Below are 26,193 nucleotides of genomic sequence, written 5' to 3' on the forward strand. Positions count from 1 at the left end.
CGGAGTCTAAGAGCCTTGAGACTGTTACTCTCCAAAAAAGAGAGTTGGATTTTAGCCTCCCTTCCCATACCCTTTTTTTAGTAGTTTAATAAAGTCTGTTTTAATATTTACTTACCGTCTCTCGTGTGTCTGGTCCTTGGGGTGTTCTTGGGACCTCCTCGAGGTGGAAACTAGGAAGGGGCGTGACACACGACATCTGTGGTCCGCTCCGACCTGTGACATTCGCCTTATAAGTTGCATTCAGTTCAGTGTTTGGTTGTCTGGTCTTGTCAATGTGTACGTGTGTTTCTGCCTTCTCCCTATGGATTACCCCATATGGATTATTAAAGACTTTTTATCGTCATCTTTCTCGTTTACATGCTTCTCTCCCGGACAACACCATGACAGGAGACCAGACCGTGAAAAAGTAAAGCGACGTGTTTACCCGCATTTAGTTTTTTCCTCTTTGTCAGTTTTTGTTATGTTTGTTGCCGTCTTTCACCTCCTGCTGAAGCAAAGGAGCCTTTCCCTTGAGGATCATACGAAACTATTCGTGGAAATCGCCAACCATATCCACTACCCAGACTACTGCCTGACCACTTTCGACAAAACCAGCCTGAACGACAAGTGCAGAGTGCATTTGTCTGCAGATGGTTCTCGGTGGAACTTCGTCGCTTTTGTGGAGTGGGTGCTGGTGTCCTGTGGATCGCCTCTGACTGTGGACATCGCGAATGACACCAGCCATACTCTGGACCCAGAGCCCAGTTCACCATCTCCCGGCTGCGTGGAGCCGAAGCCTGAGCCCACCGCTGAAGGAGAGCCATGGACAGCGACAGAGCTGCGGATCGCAACGTCAGAACAGTTGTGTGAGCCAGCAACAGAGCTCGCCACGGTGGATAGTGACATGGACAGAGAGAGTGCAGAGGGAAGCTCCACCCACTGCACCATGGCTGAGGGTGAGCAGCAGTCTATGGACAGTAATGATGATCTAATTAATCTGGATATATATGCAGACATGCCCCCTCTTCTCCTGCCTTCATATGAACTCTCTGTCAGCCCTGAATGGTCTGTCTGTCTGGATTTCCCACCCACCCTCCCTCTCCTGCCTTCTCCTGTCATCTCTGGTTCTCCGCTGCCACCACTGTCACCTGTCAGCCCCTTTGCTCACCCTCAGCCATCTGTGCACTGGATTCACCGCGGGTCTGCCACTCTCCATCGGCGTCATGGCTGGAGGGTCCCTTGTCTCCACCTCTAGCCTCTGAGTCCCGGACTCCACCTCGGCCTTTCGACCCAGCAGCTCCAAAATTGCTCCTAGCTCCCTCCTCTCCACTGTGGCCCCATCAGTCCACCAGCTCCGCCAGGCTCCCTCGTCCCTCTGGCTCCGCCTTGGTCTGTTATCGTCCATCCGCCGCCTCGGGACTCCACTCCTCCGGCTTCACCTTGTTCCTCGGTCCCTCTGGCTCTGTCAGGCTCCTCCTGCCCTCAGGCTGCACCTCAGTCCTCTGTCACTCCAGCTCCACTGTGGCCTTCCGGATCCCGTTGGCTCCAGTATGGCCTGGCATCATGGCTGTGGCCTGGGTCTCGCCCGGCTCCTCCTGCTCCGGGTTCCTCCTGTCTCCTCGCTCCGTCGTCTCCTCCCTGGCTCCCCTCTCTGTGGTCTCTGTCTGCTGACCCCCTCCCGGGGTTCCATCCTCCATCGGAACCTCCTCCTTGGTTCCCACCCAGCCCCCCACCCTCCTGTTATTCCACGGTGCAAGGTCACACCTTTCGGGGGGGGGGAGTCATGTCACGCCACTGGACTCATTATGTTGTGTTTTCCCTCCATGTGTTCCGTGTCCCATGATTGTGTCATCATGTTCAGGTGTGTCTTGTCATTACCCTCATTAATGTTCGCCTTAAAAGTTGCATTCAGACATGCAGGAAAGACATGCTGCAGAATGACCCAAGATGAGCAACAACCAAGATCAGTTTTCACTGATTACCTTTAAAAATGATTCATAGTAACAGTTAGGTAATAATTATTTAAATTATTTTACCAAGTACAGAATGTTTAATTCCAAACAATTTGCCATTTACCAATGTGTTTTTCAAAACACCTTTTACATTTTTAATGTTTTAACCTTATTTTATTATATGTTACTGTCCAAGTGTACATATAAATGCCTCATACATGCAGGAGCCACATTCAAGTAAATGCATGGGTAATTTTGCAAAATGTTAAATATTTTACACTTATTGTATAACTGCTGTTTTTGCTGTAATTGCATGGTTTTGTAAATAAATTTTCCTCATGCTAGCTTGATCAAGCGAGTTCTTTAATGGACTTTAAAATTGCTTTCATAATAATGAAATGTTTATAGATTTGTTAAGTCATTTATATATTAAAATCAATATAATTAAAATGAAAGTAAACGTTTTGTCTAGGTGACGTTATAAATTTGAAATTAAATATTAATGAACAGTACAGTAGATATAGAAATTGAAACTGGGCTAAGTCTGGTGAGTCCTGGTGAGGCTTGGATGTTATTTACTGTCGGTAAGTAACAGCATCGCATCTGGTCCGGTTGATTCGGCCCAGAATCTGAAAGTGAGTACACAGGCATCCAGGCCCATGGACAAATCTCTAGCATGTGAAAGTTTAATTGATAATGGCCACAGTGTATGGAGAGAGATTGTGTATGAGATAGATGTAAATAGCCTATCAGCAAAAGTCAAATTGGTAAGTTTTCAAGAGACTTTAGCGGAGTCAGCAGTTCGCTTGACAGAAAATAAGGATCTAATCCTAAAGTATCAATACCATTGTTTTTCGTTGTTGGTGAAGTGTCCGATTAGCGAGGAGAGGCTACGCAAGGTCCTAAAGATGGCAGCCGCAACAAAAAAGTCACGTGACTGAAACCCATGAAATAGGCTAGGTATATGCTCTGTTTGCATATGTTCAAATGGAACATACAACAAGCTTAGCGCAAGTATACGCTAAATATATATACTAAATGTTATGAATGAATATTGCATATCCATTAAATTTGAAGTGAATGAGTTTTCTTGTCCTCTCTTACGTGTTCTCACATATTCAACTAGTCATAAACAATTCCAAATGGGAGTGTGCTTTTCCTGCAAGATTATGTCTTCAGGAATGCTATAATTTAGTTTGCTTATTAAGTAAAGACCCTGGGAGTATCATGCAAGAGAACATGTAAAGAGTTAGATTGTGTTATGTTTTAAGAAATAATTTAATGTTCAAATGAGGCACATACACTATGCTAGTTAAAAACAACAACAACAACAAAAAAAAAACAATCATTTATTTCTTGCTGGAGGTTATTTCTCTCATCTCTTTCAGCTTTCAAAGAATGTATTATCTAATGACACACATAATATATTCCTCTGAAACCCTTGACCTCCCCCAGCAACACCTGTCTAGATCTGCAACAGCCAATTACATTTATGCTATTTGCACAGCAGTGGCAGGGCTACAGTCTCACCGCAGCTTGTCTGTATATTTATTGGCAGTTGCAAGTCTCTATATATCTGTTCTGCGGCAGCAATAACAACTGCAGCAACAATAACAGCAGCAGAATAGCAGCATGTATAGCACGTCTGGGGCGCAATTTTCTAAAAAAGGGCCAAATTAGTGTAAAACCACAATCCCATAAAAGTGCTAAAAAGAAGTGGAAAGTTCTGCACGTGACCTACTGGAAATGAGCAAATTAAAGAACACAGATGCAGTTAGCTCATTTCCATAATGACTAATGCAATTTATTAAGATCAGCACAAATTAGCACCTAATGCAGCCATGTCAAGCACAAAATGTGTTAAGGTTTTTCAACTGTTAATTAATAGTGCTTTAGCAGTAAAGTGACTACCCACAAACCTCCCACATTTTTGAGTATAAGGGGAAATCCTGATGATTATTTAAAAGCTGGCCGCTATTCAGTCAAGACCAAAACATATCAATTAGGAGCATAAATTGCACAAATTATTCAGAGAGTTGTCATAAAAGAAATTAGTTTTTAGTTTTAAATATATTTAACTATAGTTTAACTTTAACTGTAACTGTATACAACATCATAATTTTGACAATCTTTTGACTTAATATTTAACTCATATTTAATTTAATTAAACTGTCTAAATTAAAAACGAACTGTCTAAAAATTTTATTAGAACGGTCTACTCAGTGGTTTTTGATGTCTGTCTTGTACACTTCTATAACTGTCTGGTCTGGCTTGGCAACCAAACCGGACAGAAATAGGCTACGGCGGACAGTTAAGACTGCTGAGACGATCATTGGTGCACCCCTGTCTGCCCTTCATAACCTTCAGAGTGAGGAAATGAGCAGGCAAAATCATTTCTGACCCCACACACCCGAGGCACAAACTCGATGAACTACTTCTCTCCAGCCAGAACAACCAAACAGTGTAATGCAATATTAAACATCTATGCAATAAGTACATTCATATTTATACCTTTATAACCCTATGTGTGCACTATTTATTCTGCTATTTGTCATATCTTATTTGATATGTATATTTATATTTGGTAACACTTTATTTTGATGGGTCCACAACATACAACATACTGACTATGAGAAACTTTGCAAGTACAGTATATGTAAACTTATTCTACTAACCCTAAACCTAACCCAAGTCTACTCTGAGAGTAAGTAGACATGTAGCTGACATGTAGTTGCAAAGTTACTTACTGTTATTAGAATGTCTAAAGTGGATTATCAAAATAAAGTGTAACCTTGTAATTTTCATATTTAAATTACCTGTGCAGACACCTCACGGTGCATCTTCTTCTCAGCACATTGCTGTATATAACAACTCTCTGCACAGATCATATTTGTGTTATTGTGGTTTTGTTATGTAAATATCTGCATTCAACATTTTGCATGAAACCCTGTTACCACATTATCTCCCAGTTACTAAAAGCATATTTCATAGACAAGCAAATACATTTCTATTTGATCTGTTTTACACAAATTGACTGCATTCATCAAGTTAAAACCCATTTTCCCACCTGGTTCCTTGCACACCTGCTGTAGGTTTTTATTTATTTGAGACCATGAAAACTAGATGAGCCCTAGAGACAGATCCCCGCGAAAACCTTAGCATTAACCATTAGCACAAATCCTCAGTAAAGACCACAAAAACCAGATGAGTCCTCTGCACAGCCCCTGTGGCTAGCTGTATTCATTCTTCAAGCAGAAGGAACTGTATTCATGATCTGAGTGCTGACAGTCAGTGTTGCAGCCTGGAATTTTGTCTGGCCAGAGGAGAACTGGCCCCCTGACTGAGCCTGGTTTCTTCCAAGGTTTTTTTCTCCATTTTTGTCACCAATGGAGTTTTGGTTCCTTGCCACTGTCACCTTTAGGCTTGCTTTGTTGGGAACACTTAATATTTGGCAATATTGTTGACTTAATTACACAGACACAATTTTATAAGAACTGAACTGAGCTGGACAATGACTTCACTGAATAAATGATGAACTGGCTTTATCTGAAAAATGGACTCTTTACTATTGTGCCCTTTTTAGAGCTGCCTTACAGTAGAATTGAATTGTGTTTGCATTATTGAAACACTAACACTATAAAGCTGCTTTGACACAATCTGTATTATATGAAGAGCTATTTAAATAAAGGTGACTTGACTTGAATTGACTTACATTACTTTCTCTATTCAGGTGCAGAATGCAAATATTCTAAGAGCCTATATTAAACAACAGTCATTCAAGGAACTAATGTGAGAGGCTTATGGTTGCTGTTCCTGGAGCCTTTTAAAAAAAGGAACCCCTGTGGAATTTATTGCTTTGATGTTGAATTTTGTATTTATTTTTATTGTTAATAGAAAATTTCTTGTGGATTTTGTTGAGCTTTTCTCTGTATCAACAAATTAATGGTTTTCATTTCATTTCAACCATATCCATCACTGTATTGATTGGTTAGTTTGTTGGGGTGCCATATTATAGTATGATGTATTGACCCACACAAATATGTATCAACTTCAGAGCAACACTCAATTAGTCAAATTCAATTTCCTTCGCTCCAGTAAAACATAAGGCCCAGGCTATAATTCTGGTCTCTAATCAGTAAATATAGTTTTATTGCCTTAAGACAAAATACTTTACACACAACATCAAACAATAACAGACACAGAGGACCAAAAAAGTTAAGCAAATTCAGACTGCCTTTTATTTGAACTTATTTACCAGTCACCACTTCATGAGGTGCATATTGGGAAAACGTTTTTTTTTTTTGGCACAGAGGTTTAACGTCCTTGCATAATTCAGCCTGAGGGTGGCGCTGTAATGTTGATTGACAGGTTCTAAATACACATGATATTTGTACAGAATGCTATCTTAGAATTGCCTTAATGTAGTATTTTTTTTTAATTTTTAATTTTTTTAATTTATTGCCTTTAAATTTGGTTGAGGAAATGAAAGTCATGTCTATTTTCGGAACAAACATAAAACAAAGACAACCAAACTCTATAAAGGCTATTTATTTCAACTTAAATATTTTATTTTTCATTTTATATGCTACTCCTCATATATTTTGTTAAGGAATAATAGGTTACTAGTTACTGACCTGATGCAGATATACCATATATACCATACCATAACTGAAGGAGGAACGATGTTCCCTTGGCCTGGAGCAAGCATTACATAAGGTAACATGAAAATAAGCAGGGCCTAGAGTTGTTCTTTTCACCACCAATTTACATTGGAAAATTCTGGGGCGACCTGCCCATACGGACAAGCCATGGCTGATTTCTTCCTCCAAACCCATAAATGCATTTGTGAGTTCAGTCTAGGCATGTTCATTAGTCATCTCAACAAACACATTTGGTCTTGTGAGAGTTTATCTGATAGATTCCTGTTGAATTCTTCTTAATGCCTGTAATTTGGAATTATCCATTCTCATTACACTCTTCATAGTCTCATGAAGCATCAGATGGCACACCTACAGACCGCCCACAGTCCCATATGATGCATAATGCCAACAAAACTGAGCACATATGAGGAGGAACTGGTCACTGGATTTAGAAAAATGTGTTAGTGGCATCAAATCAAGATTTTTGTTAGAGGCATTTTGTAGCACTTACTCCATCATATTTTTTTGGATGGACAAAAACTGCAAAGCCTACTCATGTTTCTGCTATAAGGGTATCAATAATTTCAGATAAACCCACTCCTCAACATCACATAAAAATAAAATTACTGCAGTTGGTTGTTTTATATCGGTCAAACACTTTCTGTCTAAGCTGGCCAAAAACAGATGCATCGTGGATCAGATCTCATTGTAATAGCTAAACACCTTGCTGTGTCATACTAGACAAAAGACAACAAATATCATACACATTTGATCATGTTTGAAAAAGTAAACTACTATCAACTGTTATCATTTACTTACAGGTTGTTGTGATTGGACAGGTCAGCATGGCCCAGTTAGCCCCTGCTGGTAGATATTGCAAATAGTTCTCATTTGATGTCCATTGAAAATCTGTGTATTTCAAATAAACAAATATTAAATGTCTGAACTTTAAATGTGGATGAGTCAATCTGTATCTGTCATGAATTGACTGTTAGTTTGTTAGTCCTGAAAATGGAGTGCAGGCTATCCTATATATTACTTGGAGACATGTCTTCTGGAAACCAGTGGGCTTGAGTTACCCTTTCTTGCTAACAAATGTTCCACCCACCTCAAATGACATCCGAGCTAAATGCAGGTCGGATTTGAGACCAAAGAAGTTGACTAGCTGAATAATGTGATCATTTTACAAAGCAATAAAGTCTGGGAACCTTTTTTTCCTAAGTCACTGATTCCATCTACACAGACAAAAATAAATGATCAGTCAACATCTCATAACAAGCAGACTTGTCACCTTTGAGAACAAATTCTATCTTTCTATAATCTTCTTTCTATGACTGATAAAACAGCATAATTGTTCAAGGGATATTCTATTCTTGCTGATTTTCTTAAGAAAAACTGCTTAATTTATCAGATCAAGATCAAACATTTTTGGGTCATACCTACTATGCTGTATATACAGGATTTATATATATCAGGGGTGCACGATAAATATCGGCCGATAATTAATGCGCATCTCGTCAGTAAAGCCGGTTCTCTAATCAGCTGTAAATTCCATCAGGTGCTTGATTTCACACAGAGCAGCTGTTACTACACAGAGCCGTTGTTAACTGACAAGCTGCGCAAATCCACATTCATTATCAGCGTGGATTTGCGCAGCTTGTCAGTTAACAACGGCTCCTTGTAGTAAACGCTGCTCTATGTGAAATCAGCACCTGATGGAATTTACCGCTGATTAGAGAACCGGCTTTACTGACGAGATGTGCATGAATTATCGGCCGATATTTATCGTGCACCCCTATATATATACTGTATATATATATATATATATATATATATATATATATATATATATATATATATAAAGAGTATATATTATATATATATATATATTCAGGGTGATATGATGGCATTTGGAAGCTGGCTTCGTCAAAGCATAGTTTTCAGTCATGCTGCTCAATGTGTGTTTCCCACATGGCTGTTTTACTGCTCATGAGAGATTCCATGATATAAATAGGTTCCTTTGCAGAAGTGAATCCATCTCTAATGCCACCCCTCTGCTATGCTGTACTGACAGTGATGCGTGCTGGGAAACCAAACGCTTACACCACCGTTAGTGCATGCTGGACAACATGTTCAATAAATTTGATCGCCGTGGGACAGGAATAAAACTGCAAGGTCATTCATGGGTGACATCACATTCAGGAATTTCTATCTTATGGCCAGCAATGATTACCAAAACAATCAATGAAACAGAACTGTGACCTATGTTGTATGTATATACAGTCAGAGTTATTTTAACCTGTCTGTTTCATGAAGGTGGATGAGGGCAAACATGAAAGGAAATAATGACCCATAAAGAAGCATACTGGTTTGTGTCTATTGATGTTGACTGTTTTTCAGGGCAGCCACATAAGGCAATTATTGCTGTGGGTTTGATCCTGAAATATGCTAAACACTGAAGTGGCTACAATGGCATTCTAAAAAAAAAATTTAAAAAAATGCATATATTATATTCTGTTATTTCCATTTATGAATTTTATATTTTACATTTGGCAGACACTTCTATCCAAACCCGCACTGCATTTGAAGTTTACACTTCAGTTCATACATTCCCTTGGAATCAAACCCATCATCTTGGCATTGCTAACACCATGATTGAGCTACAGCAGGTTTGGATTAATGCCCAGGGCACTAGAACCCCCCAGAATGCAATTTTATTTCACTGGCATTTTAAAGTGATCAAATAAAGTTTGTTGCAAGCTCTTTGTAAGTATGAAATAAATATCACATTAATAATAGAATAGCATTGTTCACTGGATATTATATGGCTTAAATAAAAAAAAACAAACAAAAAAAAAACATGAAAACCATCATGCACATTAATAAACTTCCCATAAACACATTTAAACTTTAGTTGTTTTGGAAAATTATTATTATTATTATTATTTTTCGGGCCTAAAAAAAGATTGTTTAGTGACACAAAAGAAAATTTTATAGGACCAAAGACACTGATGTGTCAGCTAAAAGAAACTTTGGCCTCAGTAGAATACTACGCTGTCATTAATGAATAACTACACAGGAACAAATGAGTAATTTGATATTATTATCATAGTAACTACTATTAACTAACAAGAAACTGATTAAAGAATGACTTAGTTCAGCAAGCGGTAGTTGAATATGGCAGTTCTTTTTTAACTAATCAATAATTATAGGCTTAAAGTTTTCATGCATGGAGAACTACTAAGAAACTAGATAGAATTTCTTAATTATTACAAAACTTATTAAAAATTAACATTTTAACAGCCACTGTTAATGAATACACTAGATTGTATATATTATCAAAAGATAAGCTGTTAATAATTACATTTTATAATTTCTCCTAGAGGGAGGACCTTAATGTGGCCAATTTTTCAGCATCCGTCTGAACCAGGGTTGACCAGAATCGGTCCCGGAGTGCCGATGTCCTGCAGAGTTTAGCTCCAGTTTTCTTCTACACACCTGTCTGGAAGTTTTAAGTATACCCAGCAAGACCTTGATTAGCTAGTTCAGGTGTGTTTTATTAGGGTTGGAGCTAATCTCTGCAGGACACTGGCCCTCCAGGACCAGATTTGGTGACCTCTGGTCTGAACTCTACAAAAATGTAACTTACCAGGCAAAGATTCTCTGCTACCAAACAAAATTATTTCATGTGTTTGTTTTTAGTTCCCGAAGGGATAGCATAACCTCAACAATTGAATTGATTTAATGGATATCCTAAATTAAACCCTTAATTTCATTCATTTTTCATTATCATTAATCTGTATTACACTTTTACTTTATAAATTGAAAAATAAAAGAATACATAGTTATTCTTGTATCATTAAACTTAATTTGTTTAGAAAACATCAGACATAAATTACACCGACAAGAGTAATGTCATTATCCTAATGGTGATGTTATAGGTCTTTGTTCATAAACAGTAATCTTATTACCAGGTTGACCATCCAGTGTTGGGTGCAGAAATATTGGCTTAAGGATTGGCTCTATCAGCATAAATCACATGACTAAATGAAAATGTGTCTGGACACGTAACACAGCGATAAGAAACGGAACAAGTTACAGGAACCAAAGTGGAAAGATAAGAATATGAAAAGAGAAAGTCCTTGTCTAAATCACCCCATCCTTTTTGTCATTCAATTTGGGACTTTGCTTTATTGTAATTGTACACAAGATACAATGAAATTGCAGGGCTTCTGCGTAAGGTACGTGGTACATAATAGACAAAAGAAACTAAAAAGAAATATACATGATACAAAGAGATGTACAATTAAAATATTTAAGCTAAGACAAGAGAATAAAGAGAATGAAATAGAAAGAATTGTTTGTATATAAAAATAAATAAATAGTAAGTAACAGCTTGTTAAAAAATGATTATTGCACTGATATGAGGCAGACTTATGGCTCTGAGTAAAACTATTACACAGTATTACAAGTATTACACAGTGCACTGAAGGAATGGATATAAAAACATTGCATTAAAAAGTGAAGATATTGCACTGAAATATAATACTACTGCACACTTTACTGAAAGAATAAAGTATAGAAAAACATTGCAAAAAATAGAGATTGCACAGAAATGTGATACACATGTAATACACATATTGCACTGAGTCAGTGCACGTCAGTGCATGTGAGTGTTCAGTGCATGTGTGTGTCCAGTGTGATTATAGCCCTGGGGAAGAAGCTATCCTTGAGTCTGTTTATCCATGATTTGATGCACATTTAGTGCCTGCCAGAGCTGGCAGCAGGTTAAACAGGTGAGAACCAGGTTGAGAGTGGTCTTTTTCAATGTTCTGAGCTCTGCTGAGGGAGTGGGAGTTGTAAAGGTCCTTAAGAGAGGGAAGAGGACAACCAATGATCCTCTGCGCGGTGTTGATGATCTGCTGTATTCCCTTTCTCTCTGGCTCAGTACAGCTGCAATACCATACTGTGATACAGTATTTTAGCAGGCTCTCCACTGCAGAGCGATAGAAGGTCTCCAGCAGCTTCTCCTTTAAGTTGTTCTTCTTCAGCACTCTCAGGAAGTGATGGCACTGCTGTGCCTTCTTGATGACTACTGTGGTGTTGGCTGACCATGTGAGATCTGCTGAGATGATGGTGCAGAGGAATTTAAATGAATTAACTCTCTCTACGCAGTCTCCATTGATGTAAAGAAGTCATTGATGCAGGGTCTGCCCTGTGCCTTCTAAAGTCAAGGATATTTTCCTTTGTTTTGGTGGTGTTAAGTGTCAGGTTGTTGGCTGAACACCACTCTGACAGTCTCAGGATCTCATCACTATAGGCCCCCTTTGAGATTAGGCCCACCACTGTAGTATCATCAGCGAATTTGATGATGGTGTTCTGGTGATGGGCTGGACAGCAGTCATGCGTGTAGAGAGAGTACAGAATTGGGCTCAGCACATACCCCTGAGGGGAGCCAGTGCTGAACGTGTGGGTGGAGGAGAGATGGGGACAGAGTTTAACAGTCTGGGGGCGATCAGTCAGGAAGTTTCTGATCCAAGTGCAGGTGAGTGAGGGGAAGCACAGATCTTTGAGTTTGCTGAAGAGGATGGTATTGTAGGCTGAGCTGTAGTCAATTAAAAAGCATTCTCACATAGCTCTCCTGATGTTCCAGATAGCTCAGCGCATTATGGGGAGCTATGGCTATTGCATCCTCAGTCCATCTGTTAGCTCTGTAGGCAAATTGATGTGCGTCGAAGGTGGAAGGGAGGCAGGTCTTCAGGTGGTGTAGGACCAGCCTCTCGAAGCACTTCATGATAATTGGCGTGAGGGCGATGGGGCGATAGTCATTGAAGCTATCCGTGGCTGATTTCTTTGGTATGGGGATGATTGTGGAAGATTTCAGGCAGGATGAAGTTGAAGCTTGAATCAGGGAGAGGTTGAAGAGGTTGGCGAGGACTCCTGAGAGCTGGTTAGCACATCCCTTAAAGGATTAGTTCACCCAAAAATGAAAATTAGCCCATAAATTACTCACCCTCAAGTCATCCTAGGTGCATATGACTTTCTTCTTTCAGACGAATGTAGTCGGAGTTGTATTAAAAATTGTCTTTGATCTTTTAAGCTGTTTCATGGCAAGTCCAAAAGAAGTCAAATAGAAAGCACACATCCATAAAAAAAGTGTCTCACATGGCTCCGGGGGGTGAACAAATGCCTCCTGTAGCGAATCGATGCGTTTTTGTAAGAAAAATAACCATATTTAAAATGTACTAATTAATTTAATCTATCTTGTGCTCACTGTTGTACATGGAAGCAGTTCTGGGCGGATGACGTATGAGGTTGACTTTGCCCATGCGCTGCTCAGAAGTGACAAATGCGGAAGCGCAGTAAGGAAACTTTGCTTCCTTTGCTCCTGTTAACAAACACTGGTTTTCATGAAACTCACTGGCGCATGCATAATGCTGACCTCATACGTCATCAGCCCAGAGCTACTTCCATGTGCAACTGCTGGCGCAAGCTACATTAAAGTGATTATTACATTTTGAATATGGGTATTTTTCTTACAAAAACGCATCTATTCGCTAAAGGAGGCCTTTGTTCACCCCCCGGTGATACACTTTTTGTATGGATGGGTGCTTTTTATTTAACTTCTTTTGGACTGATGCACTGGAACACCCGCTGAGTGGCATTAAACTGAGCACCTGTCTCACTTCACGCTCCTGAACAATGAGTTGAGGGGGTGGTGTACCAGGGTCTGGTGTAGGCTGAGGTGGTGTGGTTTTTTGCTGCTGTGGTGTGTCAAAACGAGCAAAAAAGCAGTTCAGTTCCTCTGCCAGCAGAGCCGAGCTGTTTCCACCTGCACAACTGCTGCCTCTGAAGTTTGCTAGGTGCTGGAATCCCTGCCATACCTGTCATGATTTGCCGTCTGTGAAGTGATCTTCTACCTTCTTTTTGTAGTCCCTCTTAGCATCCTTAATTCCTCTCTTCAGGTTGGCTCTGGCAGCACTGTAAAGAGCTCTATCACCTGATCTAAAGGCAGCTTTCCAGTCTTTAAGGTGCTTGTGGACTTGGCTGGTCATCCAGGGTTTCTGGTTGGGAAAATCCCGGATGATTTTATTCACTGTGATGTTGTCCATGCAGTACTTAATGTAGGCCAATACCGCCTTAGTGTTAACAGTCAGGTCATGATGTTCAAAAACTTCCCAGTCAGTATGTGTAAAACAGTCCTGGAGCTGGCAAAGTGCATTTTTGGGCCATATAGAAACAGTCTTTGTGAGTGGTGTTGTTCTTCTTCTGAAGGGAATATATGCTGGAGTAGAAAAGCAGAGAGAGGTGGTCTGACTGGCCAAGGTGAGGTAGAGGAATGGCTCTATATGCATGTTTAATGTTGGTGTACACACGGTAGAGTGTGTTATCCCCTCTGGTCGGCATTTAACATGCTGGAAGAAGTGCTGTTTTCAGGTCTGCCTGATTAAAATTTATTTTTATTATCAATGGTGAAAATAATTACCAAATATTTTTTGTGATACATTTTTTCAGGATTCTTTTATGAATATAAAGAATAGAAATTTAAAAAACTGCATTTATTTCATATTTTATATATCATATTCAACCAATTTAAAGCATATTTGCAAATAAAAGTAGTTGAAATAGTAAAAATGATAATAATAATAATAATAATAATAATAATAATAATAATAATAATAATAACAATAATACCCCAAACCAAACTTTTCAGTTGTAGTGTATATACTTTTTAAGTTTATAATTAGAACCACAATAGAATTGATGCTCTAGGAGAACCATCTATGTTCTGGCTCTGTTAACAATGCAGAAAACATTTATCTGATTGATAAACCTATAATGTACTGTAGCATCAATAATGTTTTCAGTGTCCAAAGAAATATATACCAACCCAAGAGCCCTACAGTCTACAGCCAATAAGCCACTTTATTTTAAGAGTATGAAGGTACATGAATGTTCTTCTTTTACACCATATAGGCCCAAATGCTGAGGAATAAATGAAGGGCATAACTGAACAATTTATTTGATGTCCTGATTTATCTGACTTAGAGACCACACTATGTGTGGCAACTCATTTGTTACAGTGCATTCTGAATAATGCAGCTTCCCCAAGGCTCTGTTCTAGGCCCATTTATGTTGACCTTTAGTACCGCTGAGTCTTTCCTGAGTTATCTCCTGATGTTTTACAAATAGTTCTGCAATTTTAAGGTAAGTTGGTGAGAAAGGCTGATGTCAGATAGTTATGTCTTAATATAATCAAGACCAAAATGTCTCTTCCAGTGCATAAAAATCCAGATGTTTTCCACACACTAAAGATCATGCTGTCTCATAGAACACCTCTGATCTAGGCATCTATTGTACAATGAGAATTTTGCTTTTCAAACCATCAAAGCACATTTCTGTTGTTCAAATGCTCCATCAGACTGCTTCATAGTGTTGATGTACTCTTAGATGGGTTATAACCCATGAAGAAAAGCCTGGGCAAATCAGTGATGTGCTCTGAATCAAACAAAGGGCTGATTGATAACGTTCACAATTAAAAGAAAAAATGTAAAACTGCTATTACTGCTACTGACATAGCAGATCCATTAATAGTCATACCACAGATATAAATAGACCAAGGGGATTTCTTCTGGAGAGGTTAAGAACCATTTTGAACAAGAATCCAACCCTGTTTGTTTTGGTCAGAAGTCATATTTTCCTCATGTTTCTGAATCAGGCTGATCAAGCGAACAAGACATTTTAATCAAAATATTCCCTCTGTCCACCCCCACCCTCCTCACCACAAACGAATCAGCCTCTGACATTTAACATTTTCAAATGTTGCCGGTTCAGCTGTCTGGTAATATCGCTCTCCCCATGTGCCATTGGCTGGCTCCCTTTGTCTCCCAGGTACAAGCTGAACAGATTCAATCTCAGATGTCACCCATGCTGACGCTGAGATGGGAGGGTTCATCTCATCATCCGTGCAGGCTAAATATAGTGATTTGGAAATGCAATAGCTCATAAGGGGATGTGATGAAAAATCAGCATGCTGGAAGGCCACATAAGTGAAAGAATATAAAGTAGTATGTGGCTAAAAATCAACCTACAATAGGAATACTGTTCCTGGCAGTGGTCCGAACACAAAACAGGATATGTCACTGCATTGGGGGTTAGATATGACCACAGGCTGGAACGTTTCTCGAGAGTCAGTCTCAGAGGTTTAGATTTCTGTGTAGACTCCAGATACTTGACGCAATATATTTTGGTCTCAGTCTCAAGGAAATTTCCATGGGTCAAGCGCAGAGGTCTCCTTAACAAAACCATAAAGTATTATTAAGAAATTTAAAGTATTTTTTTTTTCATCAAGTATTGGTTTGTTACTTTTTTTTGGAGGCTTCATTAATGTATTGTACATCTCTGACCTTGACTGATGGTCTCTGACCTCATTTTTTTTATAGCCATGACCCACACCACTATGTTGATTAGATTACTTATTTTCAATTGACATGGCAGCAATATAAAAGGTTACTTCCTAATGAATTTTTTACAACCTTAAGTAAAAAGCACATAGTCACGTCGATAATGCTTATGACTATTGACATGTTAAAGGTTAAGGAAGAAATAATCAATCACACTTAGATGATACAACAGACAGTTTTCAAACTCTTGCTTATTGACAGTTCTTCCTTTTTACTTTGATCTCAAGCAATTGATAACTAAATAGTGATGATGATCACAGGAGATTTATCATTAACACTTGTTTCTCTGGATGTTATAAGAAGCACCATAACTTCAAACAAGATATACTTGAATCCCGCCCTCTGAGAAATACTGAAAATATTGTTATAAATGGTTGCAACACCTCCCACCTTTACCTTTTGGACGTGCCGCATGTTTATAACAGTAATCTTGGGGGGAAGACTCGTTTTAAAATAATGTAATCATCAAGTTTTTTAGCCAAGTTTCTGTCAAACAGAGCACATCTAGGTTATGATAAGTGATCATATCATTTACAAAAAGTGCTTTCGTAGAAAGGGACCTGATATTCAATAAGCCAAGCTTTATCATTTGTTTATCCTTATTACATCTGTTTTTTATTTGTTTAACATCAATTAAATTGTTACTCTTAAATTGGTTTGGACATTTTTTGTATTTTCTAGTTCGGGGAACAGACACAGTCTCTATAGTGTGATATCTAGGTGAAAGGGTCTGTGCTGAGAATTAACTGATTTCTGTGACGTGAGGTGGCTAGCAGACGGTCGGTTTACCCACTCTGTCTGCTTCCTGACCTGGGCCCCAGTTAGTCAAGTACAAACTCAAAGACAATGTGCCATATTTCTAGAAAGAAGAGCGACACCACCCCAGGAGGGATGAAGACCATCTTTTTTCAACAGGTCAGGTCTGCCACAAAAACTTGTCCAGTTGTCTATGAAACCTATGTTATTCTGCAGACACCACTTAGACATCCAGCCATTGAGTGATGACAGTCTGCTGTGTGTGATATTTTGTCACCACGGTAAGCAGGGAGGGGACCAGAGCATATTACAGTGTCTGACATCGTACATGCAAATTCACACACCTCTTTAATGTTATTTTTAGTGATTTACAACTTGCAAAGTCAAACATCATTAGCACTGGCGTGAACAGCAATCTTACTGAATTTACGTTTAGCATTAGCCAGCACTTTTAAATTTGCCAAGATGTCAGGCGCTCTGGCTCCCGGTAAACATTGGACTATAGTGGCTGGTATTTTCATGTTTCACACAAGAGAATTTCCAGTAACTAGAGAACTGTCATCAGGTTTCTCAGTGGATGCGTCACTGAGTGGGGAGAACCTGTTTGATGTATTGATCGGAACGGAAGAGCGGTCTTTTGACCCATGACAATGACTATGACTTGTCTAAGGTTTTTATAGAAGTCATTATTTTGTGCAAAATAACATAAATTTTAAATAAAAAAGATATACACTGCTAGTTTGTTCACTTGATTTAATTCATGATTTTCATTGTTAAAAACATTTTCAATACATTTACACTTCAATTCAAAGCGACTTACAAATTAGAACAACAGAAGCCATTAAAAATCAACAAAAGAGCAATGATATGCAAATAAACAAGCAGTTAGTAAATGAATAGAGTGCAAGTCTAAAAGGGGCAATCTTTTTATTTTTGAAAGAATAGAATGAGAATAGAGAGTGCTAGAGTTAGAGGGTCAAGTAAAGATGGAAGAGATGTGTTTTAGCCGATTCTTAAAGATAGCTAAGGACTCAGCTGCTCGGATTGAGTTGGGCAGGTCATTCCACCAGAAGGGAACATTTAATGTAAAAGTCTGTGTAAGTGATTTGGCCATTGGGATGGCAAAATAAAGTGACATTCACTTGCAGAACGCAAGCTTTTAGATGGCATATAAGTCTGTAGTAATGAATTTAGGTAAACGGTTGCAGAGCCAGTGCCATTTAAATTCAAGATTCTGCATAAATGCCTGGAACATAATTTTTAGACAAATAAAAATAAAGAAAATGTCATGAGGATCAAAGACATCTTGTGCATAGTGCAGTTTACAATGTGACATGGAACAAAGTGACGTTGTCCTTTAACACAGCTTCAAGGGTTTATGGCACCTCACACACATTAACAGATTATCATCTATTATTCAGTATAAGACAGACAGAGTGATGCTGTTTATTCTAACAGAGGTCAGGATGTACTTTCTATCTAACTGGATCTTTTAGTCCACATAATAGAACAGAAAAAGCATCTGTGCCTCACAATACAAAATAAATAAATAAATAAATAAAATAAAATAAAATGTTCACAAGAGTTTCCAACAGTGTCTCAAACTGTGCCTAGCAGACTCATTTAGATAACAAAGTTGGAACATTTCAGAAGGAATTTGAGAAAAAAACTCCAAAACATTGTTGATACTGTACATTAATGAAATGACAACAACAAAAGATATTAATGAGATCCATGAAGTCTTCTAATCTATGAAATAGCAACCTCTTATCAGCCAGTATTTGATTGACATTATGGGTTTTGTAGTGTGAATAGTGTTAATAAATGAATGAGGTGGAGGAGCCAACATCCAGGCAGCTGGCATCCTCTGGCATGCTGCTAATGCTAAAGACTGTCAACCACAACAACAAGAACTAAATATTTATTAATAGTTCAACGAGGTGAGTTTGAGTCTGATGATAGATCATAGACTTATGGTGGAAGAAGTGTTACAGAGCCAATCTCCCATCAGCAACATGCCTGAACCCAAGACAAATCTGTTCAACGTCAATACCACACCATTCACACCAGTTCCAGGACTGAACTTCCCTACAATTAAATGCAAACATGCAAGATTTTAATGTTCAACCTCCTGTTTGCCTCCTTCCATTTCCACTCAGCTTGCCCTGATTCCCAACTAGTGTGACCACCTGGCAATACAGTAGATCTGTTGCGAGACAATAGATGTGATTTTGCTGGACTTCAGCGTGATACTTGACACTTTTCTCACACTCACGCCACACATCCATTTTCTCACAAAGTGAAAAGAACCCTCAGTTAAAAGAGTGTGAAACAGATTTGGTAAACGCTCCAGTCTGCATTTTGTGTTTGTGCTCTGGAAAGCACCAAAAGACTGTATTTACAACTTGTTTTCATAGCGCTGAGCCCAGTCTTTATTAAAATAATACTTTCTCTTTTTTGTTGCCATTATTATGACGCCTTGTAAAATAGCTTTTACTTTACCGAATTATCCGGAAGTTTGTTTTCTGAGAGGGAACACAGGGAAACACCTGCTCCACATTTTGATTGACATCCGTCACTGCCTCTTAGTGACTGCGTTTACTCCTTTCTTTTCAACCACTGGATAAGAATTAAAAAAAATAAAGTATTTTGTATTTGTGTGAGGTGGGTTGCTACTTCTGACAAATCGTTGTTAAATATAGGTGAAACTATGCCACAAAAAGAAAATAAAAAGCTTTCTTAAATAGGCAAATGAACGCATACACGTTTTCTTGAAATGACAATTAAAAACCAACAGACTGATGAAAATGTGGGACATTTTTTCTATGTGTGATGTGCAGGACAAGGGGTGAAAATGCTGTGTGGTACAACACAAAGTGGGATGGGTGGTCACCCTATTCCAAACACAAGTAGACTCATCCACACCTTCTTAAAATGCCTTTTATTCTCGCTGTAGTATTGTTGCCGCCGCCACCATGTTGTGGAGATGCTGTCTGTTTCCGCATATGGTAAGGGGTGTAACATTTCACACACTTGAGGTATTCAGCCAATCCCAACGTATTGAATAGCTGGCCAATCAGAGTACACCTTGCTTTTCAGAACGATGAGCTTTGTAAAAATCAATGCGTTTCAGAAAGGCAGGGCAAAGAGGAGCAACAATAATGTATAGTGGAAAATAATGTGTTTTTTTAACCTTAAACCACATAAACGCATTGCATTATACCAAATACACAAAATAATGTTATTTTTATCATCGTCATGTGACCCCTTAAATTATAGTTAATTGTCATCAAGAAGTTAAAGTACTGTTAGCAGAAATTCAACAGACATTTTACTAATACTCCATGATTGGTAGCTGACGTAGTTACTTATTGCCTGCAGAATGTCAAAAGTGGAATATCAGAATGAAGTGTGTAGCGGGTTTTTGACCAATGGCATCGGGCAGTCATTGAAACAAATGACTCTGATTGGCTGTCTCATGCACAGCTTAGTTCATGAGATGAAAAGCAAAAGTGATTAAAAGCGATCAAGCAATGAAGTCAAGACAGACACACAGAATTTCTAATTTGATGTCATCTTACCTGATCATTTCAAAACACATGTATTTTCATAAAAACATGTTCGCCTGGAATATAAAAAGTGATCAACATGATATTCATATTCAAAATGGTAAGCAAATACTGCTTTGTTTACGCTTTGTATATGCAGTCCTAGTTTCGGTTTCTCTTTCTGTTTTTGAACAACAAATATAGACTACTGCCACCTGCTGATATCGATAGTTATTGCCTCTCATAGGAGCAAAACGTGCATGCTAGTTGGCTGTTGGCTGTAGCCGTTGCAGTGTGTTTGTTTTTTTGTTGTTGGCTTGGTATGTTACATCCTTAACTTTTGTAAGATGGTTTTTTCATGCAGGGTAGACAACTGAAGAACTGAATGAAACCCATTCCAGAGCTCTTTAACTTCAATGGGGAGACACAGGTTGAGTTAAACTTTGGGGAGCAACTCAGTCCAGAAAGTCTGAAGAATGTCTTTAGAGGACCAGTGTTGTCCAGCATTCTTACACATCCTGAAGCGAACATCAAAGCTGTTGACTAGATGCCCAGCGACAAGCTATTGAGGAGTCTAAATGCAGAGGTCTTCAACCCTGCTCTTGGAGAACAACTGTTCTACAGAGTTCAACTCCAACCCTAACCAAATACACTTGAAGCACCTAATCAAACTCTTCAGGAATGCTTGAAAATACATAGGCAGGTGTGCTAAAGCAGGTTGGAAATAAACCTTTGCAGGACAGTTAGCCCCCAGGAGCAGGGTTAAAGACCTCTGGTCTAAAGGAAGCAAGGGTCATCTCCATTCTGCACAAGATGACAGATTGGCAGGTGTGCTTTACCTGGTTTGCTTAGGAAAAAGAAGCCTCATTAGGCTAGCATTGGCAGTACCTGTTTCTTAGTTTTAAAATATGTCATAATTTTGAACCCCAGATGAGTTTGTGGTTTTTATTGTATAACTGTTATTGTTGATTTATACTTGTAGCCCAAATGTGACAGACCAGTGGTCAGTGGCATCAGCTGTGGTTCTGGGGATCCAACAACCAGATGAAATGCTTGACTAATCATTGCTCTGTTGTACAGAAGCAGAATAACTGGACAATGAATGTTGAAGTGACAGCTGTTGGGGCCATGGAAGTACAGTATATATTAGGGGCTATAGTTGAAGGTTGCCATGCCTGTGAACAAACAGAAGTGTAGAACAGTCACTGTTAACAGCCTCTGGGTTGTAGGACTGAGACTATATAGTCTCATATTTAAGGCCTTGTGAGTCTCGTGTTCTTTTTTAATATTTTGCTGTCACAACAAATTGCAAAATCATAACAAATTGAATTCTAGCTACACATGAATGAAACCCATAGTTTGGCAATGTGCCACAGTGCTGTTGTACTGAACTACATTTAATTAATTCACTTCAATACATTGTGGCAAATAAATTATTAAATGTATAGTTTTGTAGTTTCTCAATTATGATGATCTCATAATGAGATAAGCTGAAACTGTGAAACTCTGAGTTTCAGGTTGGGTTTAGAGTTGATAAACCAAAGGTCAGGTTCAGGTCAAGTTCAATGGTCTTAAAATACAAAGCTGTCTGTCAACTCCCAAATATGTGATTAACTTTGTAACCTGTTACAAAATGTAAGCTGAACAAACTCTGAATTTCAGAAGGTTTCCAACCTTTTATAGATCAAGTTCAATGGGTTCACAACACTTACTATAAACATTCTCTGTAAACTAAGGTTTTGATCCAGAGTTTATGATTATCTATGGAGCACAGGCACCTGAAAGTGTCACATCTATGTAAAAAATGTGAATGTGTCATGAGTCTGACAAATGCTTACAGAATGTGTTAAAACAAGTGGAAATCAGGTACAGCAAAATATTTAAAAAGTTTATTAAAATATAAATAATATTGAAAATTAATACATTAAACATAAAAAAGAAAACAAATATTACAGTACCCCTAAATATTATAATATTAAACATTAATACAAAATTATTTGAATTGATACCTATACATCTGTATACACATAGTTTGCAGATTAATTGCTCCATACTGTGTGACTTTTCATGACTTATTTCCTGCATGTGATGTGTGAATATCTGAGAAAAATAGTACTGCAATTCTGACATATCTAAGACCTCTACCATTGGCACAAGGGAGGTGTGAAGATGTGTATGTATGTTTTTTTTTTTTTTTTTTTTTTTGCAACAATGTAACAGTCTGCCGTCAGGTGGTAGTTCATCAGGCTACTTTTCATATATATTATTAGTTTGTGCCACATAAGTTTTAGGCTTTCCCATGCTTTTTTATCTCTGAAGGGTTTCTGTCGTGTGAGAATTGAGCACCACTGCATGTAACAGCTCATCAGTTTCAGTCGCTGCAGGGTTCAGTTCCCACCCTGATCAAACATAGCTGCCTGTAATTATGAAAATCTTAATAAGCTGGTTCATTTGTATTTGATCAGGGTTGGAGCTGAACTTTGCAGGAAGGTGGATCTCCAGGAACAGGATTTGGTAATAGTATATACAGCATATAATTGTCAGAGATATCTTCCAATATCTTTCCTGGTCTTGGAAGTATAATAACACAATTGTTATAATCAACTTCATAGAGAAACACAAGTAATAATATCAGGCTACAGAACTGCTGAAGATGGTTATGATGTTCTGGTGTACCTCAAGGAACTGTGTTATGCTAATTTTATTTTTAAAACTTTTATATGTTAGAGTTGTCAATTGATAAAAAAATAAATAAAAATAATTAATCACTTTTTTTTTCTGAAATCATGATTAAACCCACCTAACATTAATGTTTTTAAATATACTTTTCCAATATTTCACATTCAATCTTTAAATTAATGTAGAGAAAACATAAATACAGTTATTGTTTAATATTTGTTTAATGACATCATTTTTTTATGATTGAAGGTGTGAGTATCACTGATACCAATACTAGTGTCTACCTAAATCTCTAGGAAATTGTTATTTTTTCCCTAATATTTAACCATTGACTATAGCCATTTAACATTTTAAAGTATTATTGAGAGCTATCAATTTTAACATTTATTAGACTTTAAAAATAACTTCTAATTTAAATTAACTTAAACAAATCTTCACATAACCCCTATAATAAATGCCATATTTACCTGTGCCCTTCAGCAAGCAGGAAATATTCAGAAATTGAATAAAGTTAGCAAACACTAAATTTTAAAATAAATATGAATCCTTAAAGCTACAAAAGTTATTTTTACTTTTGTTCTTTGATTAACAGACCGCACAGCAGCTAGGTTATTAGCTTATTTGGCTGCTATTACTTTAAGAGCTGCCAATGCTGAATGTGACATGGATCTGATATGCATGCTCGTAGTTTCATTCAGGTTTTAATATGAAATGATACGGGCTACAGGCCGCTACAGGACAGGACAATTTGTTTTACTGACATATAGCCTGACAACATCTCATCTGACCGCAGTTCACTGTTGTTCTACTGAAGCTGTGTTGTCTCCTGTACGGTTTCATGTTTGTTTGACCAGCGCTTGGTGCTGAGGCGAAGTGGAGTGCGCATCTGAAAAGTCTCCTGTTTGATGTGATCGTAAAGAAGTTCTGCATCTAAATAAATGCAATTCTAGTCAAGAAAAAAAAGACAGGAGCAGCAGTTGTGAGTGGGGTGACCAACCCTAGCTCCGCCCCTGCACCATTAAACTGGAAAAAATTAGTCACCTGATAACAAATACGCTAATTTTGACGGCACTAATATAGAGATACGTTTCGGACTTTCCCATGCTTTTGTATCTCTGAGGGGTTTCTGTTGTCTGAGAATTGAGCACCACAGTATCCAACAGCTTCATGCAACAGTTTCAGTCGCTGCAGCATTCAGCTTCATAGAGAAACATAAGTAATGATATAAGGCTACAGAATTGCTGAAGATGGTTACACTATGATGTTCTGGCATACCTCAAGGAACTGTATTATACAAATTTTATTTTAATTTTAAACATTTTTCCCAAGCAGAAGGGTTTCTGTTGTCTGAGAATTGAGCACCACGTGCAACAGCTCATCAGTTTCAGTCGCTGCAAAGTTCAGTTCTCACCCTGATCAAACAGCTGTCTGTAATTATGAAAATGTTAATAAGCTACTTCATTTGTATTTCATCGGGGTTGGAGCTGAACTTTGCATGAAGGTGGATCTCCAGGATTGAGAACTTCTGACAAACTGTATATACAATTGTCAAGATATCTCCCAATACTAGTGCATTGTCTTGTAAGTATAATAGTTTCTGTTGTCTGAGAATTGAGCACCACTGCGTGCAACAGCTCATCAGTTTCAGTCAGTCAAATGGCTTTTTATTTTAATCTCAAACATAAGATGACGTATGCAGAATGCTAGTACACCATCCGCTATACTTAGAAGAGTGACTGCATATGCACCTGTCACTGCGATGTCAACACATGCACCTCTCCTGCTAAGCTGCAGCTGAAAACCTATGTGGCTGCTGCTGGGAACTATCTGATTCATGGGGTAACAAATCTTGTTTAAAGTGAGACTGTAATGGATAATGGCACCTCTATGCATAGGTATGCACAGTGTACATAGTGTGCCCCCCTTGTTTAGAATGGAGAAACTGGTAAAGAACTGGAGGATAACTATATCAGTTAATGGAGAGGGCACCTGAAAGTGGTCAAACATGTCTTTTAATGTAACTTGAATGTTCATTTGGTGTGCTTGGTCACTTGCTCTTTGGACTCTTCATTCTTGGGGTAAAATGTGAGGTGGTAAAATTATCAGATGAACCAATGAAAATACATCAATCCATCACAACCTATTATTAATATGGGTCTCCATTCCATTCCCATCTACCAATCATCACCAAACACTTCCCTTACATACAGAATACAATGAATGGTTGATAGGAATGCCATTCCGGCACCAGCGATCCAGGAACATATAGTATTTAAGAAAAATCAGATGAAGCAGAAAAAAAGTGTATTTAACAGAATTACTTAAGAAAACATGCTGAGGAACAGTTTTATTGATTTTGTCAATGGTAACTGAAGACGAGACAAAATAATTGAATGATTTTAAAACATATTAATACTAATATACTAAACAGACTTTAATCACATTTAAAGCTGCAGTCCGTAAGTTTAGCCCCTTTGTCGGAGGGCTGGGCTGAGTAGTTAGATATTTATAAAATTTATATTATACAATATTTTTGCACTTTGGTCTCTACTCCAGATAGATAGATAGATAGATTTTTTTTTTACCTTGTAAAAAAGTTGACAAGTCTGTTTGACCAGGAATTTTTTGGCAAGCATAGGTTTGGCAACAAGAATTTCATTTTACAGACTTACACTATCTGCAGTGCCAGCAAGCAAATTTAGAGTGCTCAACAATGTGGCATCTACAAATCTACTAGATGTGGGCACAAGACAAGATACTGCTTTCATCAAGTCAACGTTTTTGTGGAAAATCTATTTTCCATTTCAACAATGGCCCTGTCAAGAATGGAAAGCAAGGACCTCTTCAAAGACTGACTTGGGGGTATTTTAGGATTTTCACAAACAGTATTCCCCACTGTGGACAACCCATACTGTCATCTAGTTGTTTATTCAGTGTTCTTCTTCTCTTGGAAGGGTGTACGTCATCACCACATGTCTGAACCTCATCTCTGCAAATTGCTTTCAGGGACTCCAAGAACGCACTGACAACCTCACCAGCTTTACACACGTCCACTGTCTGAGACTGGAGAATAGCATTGGCTGGTTTCAGGACTCCAAGCACCCGGACTAGAAATGTAGCTATTTCAAAATAATTGTGCCTTTTGATTTGGATTAAAAGGCCTGCTGCCTAAGTG

The sequence above is a fragment of the Cyprinus carpio genome, chromosome B4 (genome assembly GCF_018340385.1).
Source record: "Cyprinus carpio isolate SPL01 chromosome B4, ASM1834038v1, whole genome shotgun sequence".
Lineage (NCBI taxonomy): Eukaryota > Metazoa > Chordata > Actinopteri > Cypriniformes > Cyprinidae > Cyprinus > Cyprinus carpio.